General features: G+C 35.9%; 1 pseudogene; it reads right to left on the minus strand.

The window, feature by feature from the left end:
- Nucleotides 1-2,270: 2,270 nt before the first annotated feature.
- Nucleotides 2,271-2,349, minus strand: LOC112448634 (uncharacterized; annotated as a pseudogene).
- Between the last annotated feature and the right edge of the window lie 2,047 nt (nucleotides 2,350-4,396).

Consider the following 4,396-nt stretch of genomic DNA (forward strand, 5'->3'; position numbering starts at 1 on the left):
TATAATCATTGATTAGTTCTAGTAATTTTCTGGTGGAGTCTTTAGGGTTTTCTATGTAGAGGATCATGTCATCTGCAAATAGTGAGAGTTTGACTTCTTCTTTTCCAATTTGGATTCCTTTTATTTCTTTTTCTGCTCTGATTGCTGTGGCCAAAACTTCCAAAACTATGTTGAATAGTAATGGTGAAAGTGGGCACCCTTGTCTTGTTCCTGACTTTAGAGGAAATGCTTTCAATTTTTCACCATTGAGGATAATGTTTGCTGTGGGTTTGTCATATATAGCTTTTATTATGTTGAGGTATGTTCCTTCTATTCCTGCTTTCTGGAGAGTTATTATCATAAATGGATGTTGAATTTTGTCAAAGGCTTTCTCTGCATCTATTGAGATAATCATATGGTTTTTATCTTTCAATTTGTTAATGTGGTGTATTACATTGATTGATTTGCAGATATTGAAGAATACTTGCATCCCTGGGATAAAGCCCACTTGGTCATGGGTGTATGATCTTTTTAATGTGTTGTTGGATTCTGATTGCTAGAATTTTGTTAAGGATTTTTGCATCTATGTTCATCAGTGATATTGGCCTGTAGTTTTCTTTTTTTGTGGGATCCTTGTCAGGTTTTGGTATTAGGGTGATGGTGGCCTCATAGAATGAGTTTGGAAGTTTACCTTCCTCTGCAATTTTCTGGAAGAGTTTGAGCAGGATAGGTGTTAGCTCTTCTCTAAATTTTTGGTAGAATTCAGCTGTGAAGCTGTCTGGACCTGAGCTTTTGTTTGCTGGAAGATTTTTGATTACAGTTTGGATTTCCGTGCTTGTGATGGGTCTGTTAAGATTTTCTATTTCTTCCTGGTCCAGTTTTGGAAAGTTGTACTTTTCTAAGAATTTGTCCATTTCTTCCACGATGTCCATTTTATTGGCATATAATTGTTGATAGTAGTCTCTTATGATCCTTTGCATTTCTATGTTGTCTGTTGTGATCTCTCCATTTTCATTTCTAATTTTATTGATTTGATTTTTCTCCTTTTGTTTCTTGATGAGTCTGGCTAATGGTTTGTCAATTTTATTTATCCTTTCAAAGAACCAGCTTTTGGCTTTGTTGATTTTTGCTATGGTCTCTTTTGTTTCTTTTGCATTTATTTCTGCCCTAATTTTTAAGATTTCTTTCCTTCTACTAACCCTGGGGTTCTTCATTTCTTCCTTTTCTAGTTGCTTTAGGTGTAGGGTTAGGTTATTTATTTGACTTTTTTCTTGTTTCTTGAGGTATGCCTGTATTGCTATGAACTTTCCCCTTAGGACTGCTTTTAAAGTGTCCCACAGGTTTTGAGTTGTTGTGTTTTCATTTTCATTAATTTCTATGCAAATTTTGATTTCTTTTTTGATTTCTTCTGTGATTTGTTGGTTATTCAGCAGCGTGTTGTTCAGCCTCCATATGTTGGAATTTTTAATAGTTTTTCTCCTGTAATTGAGATCTAATCTTACTGCATTGTGATCAGAAAAGATGCTTGGAATGATTTCTATTTTTTTGCATTTACCAAGGCTAGATTTATGGCCCAGGATGTGATCTATCCTGGAGAAGGTTCCATGTGCGCTTGAGAAAAAGGTGAAATTCATTGTTTTCGGATGAAATGTCCTATAGATATCAATTAGGTCTAACTGATCTATTGTATCGTTTAACATTTGTGTTTCCTTGTTAATTTTCTGTTTAGTTGATCTATCCATAGGTGTGAGTAGGGTATTAAAGTCTCCCACTGTTATTGTGTTATTGTTAATGTCTCCTTTCATACTTGTTAGCATTTGTCTTACATATTGCAGCACTCCCGTGTTGGGTGCATATATATTTATAATTGTTATATCTTCTTCTTGGATTGATCCTTTGATCATTATGTAGTGACCATCTTTGTCTCTTTTCAGAGCCTTTGTTTTAAAGTCTGTTTTATCTGATATGAGTATTGCTACTCCTGCTTTCTTTTGGTCCCTATTTGCATGGAAAATCTTTTTCCAGCCCTTCACTTTCAGTCTGTATGTGTCCCCTGTTTTGAGGTGGGTCTCTTGTAGACAACATATGTAGGGGTCTTGTTTTTGTATCCATTCAGCCAGTCTTTGTCTTTTGGTTGGGGCATTCAACCCATTTACGTTTAAGGTAATTACTGATAAGTATGATCCCGTTGCCATTTACTTTATTGTTTTGGGTTCGAGTTTATACACCATTTTTGTGTTTCCTGTCTAGAGAATATCCTTTAGTATTTGTTGGAGAGCTGGTTTGGTGGTGCTGAATTCTCTCAGCTTTTGCTTGTCTGAAACTTCTCTAGTAACAAACTATAGAAATGATCCCTGAAAGTATAGTCTTTCCATTGTCTTAAATCAGGCTACCCTTACCCCTTATTAAAGCTATCGCAACATCAACATGCTTTGTCCTCATTTTCCTGCCTCCAGCCTCATAGTTGGACATTTCTCTTTTACACTATTTTCAGAGTGATCTTTTTAAAGTATAAGTTGTATCACCCCATAAACTATGCTTAAAACCTACAATAATTCCCCATCAATAATAGGATAAGCCTTAGCACAGAACACTCAACTTTCTATGACGTGGCCTCTGCTTATCACGTTATCCCCACCTCTGATCCTTCTTCAGGATGTGCTTACCCATTCTCCAGCATACTCAGGTTGTTAGGAGCCAACCAGACTTGCTTCTCCTGCTTGGTGAAAGCCTATTCATTCAGCACATCTCAGACATCACCTTCTCATTCATGTCATCTTTGACACTACTTTATTCTTCTCCATAGCTGGGGTGAAATATCTTTTTCTCGGCATCTCTGTACCTTACCTATCTTCTATGTTCTCATGTAATTTTATCCAACATTTTATCATGAAAATTTTCAAGCAGACAGAAAAGCTGAAAGAATTTTGCAAGATTTTGCAAATAACATTTTACTCTGTTTACTTTGTTACAACACTACCCAACCATCAATACATCTTTTTAAAAAATGCATTTCAAAGTAATTTGCAGATATCAATATACTGCCTTCCAAATAATTCAGAATACATATCATTCAGAGTTTTGTTGTATGTATTAGAAGTTCCTTTACAAAATATTACTGAATAGTATTCCATTGTTTTACTATATCACAGCTTAAAAAAAAAATCCATCATCCAACTGATGCACACTTGGGCTGTTTCTAGTTTCTGGCTATTATAAATAAAGCTACTATGAATATTCTTGTACAAGTTTTTTGAGATATGTCTTCAGTTCTTTTGGGTAAATGCTAGGATTGGAATTTATGGTCATAGAATATTTTGTTATTGTTCAGTCACTCAGTCATGTCCCACTCTTCACAATCCCATGGACTGCAGCATGCCAGGCTTCCCTGTCCTTCACCATCTCCTGGAGCTTGCTCAAACTCATGTCTATTGAGTCAGTGATGCCATCCAACCATCTCATCCTCTGTTGTCCCCTTCTCTTCTTGCCTTCAATCTTTCCCAGCATCAGGGTCTTTTCTAATGAGTCGGCTCTTCACATCAGGAGACCAAAAAGTATTGGAGCTTCAGCTTCAGTATCAGTCCCTCCAATGAGTATTCAGGATTGATTTCCTTACTTAGTTTTAAAAGAAATTGCCAACTTTTGCCTAAGGTGGTTTTGCCATTTTATAATCCTGCAAAAAATGTGTTGCTTCACGTCTTCACCAGCATTTGGTGTTGTGAGACCTTTAAAATTTAGCCATTCTGGTGGATGTGTAAAGGTATCTTATTTTGGTCTCTCATATAATTTTTAGTTAATTGATCTGTCTTCCTAGACTTTGAATTTCTTGGAGACAGGCACTTTAGTCACATCCTATGTTTCCTGAGCCCAATAACATTTGAGATAGAATAATGCCTGGAGTGGGAGAATGCATTCATTCTGGTAGGGATTCACCCAACTGCTATTTGTAGGAGCATACACAATTCAGAATTGGATTTATCTCTGGGGGAAGAAAAAGACTTTTTGAGAAGTCTGTCAACAGCATAGTAGAATGTAAGAACCATTGGGTCTGTCTAGGTTGTTTACAGGTATAGAAACCTGATATATTTGATCCAGAGAGTGTGTACTGTGGGGTTGGAGCTCTCCCTGGGAGGTAGGAAGTAGTGACATTGGTTTGGAGGAGTAAAGAACTGGAAGAATAGTGGTCAGAGAGAGAAAGTTAAAGGGATTTTATCAGATCTGGCTAAGAATTATGAAATAATGAAAATTTCAAAGTAATAATCATAAATATCAATGCTCCATTTGAATTTATAGAATTACTATCTTTTGTCATTTCTGCTTCTATAGAAAAATGTTAGCTTACTTGTTTCTCTTCAGAGATTTTGGTATTTTGAATAAACAAAGTTAAGTAGCTATTTTTTTCTAACTTTGATAATGA

The sequence above is a fragment of the Bos taurus genome, chromosome 10 (genome assembly GCF_002263795.3).
Source record: "Bos taurus isolate L1 Dominette 01449 registration number 42190680 breed Hereford chromosome 10, ARS-UCD2.0, whole genome shotgun sequence".
Lineage (NCBI taxonomy): Eukaryota > Metazoa > Chordata > Mammalia > Artiodactyla > Bovidae > Bos > Bos taurus.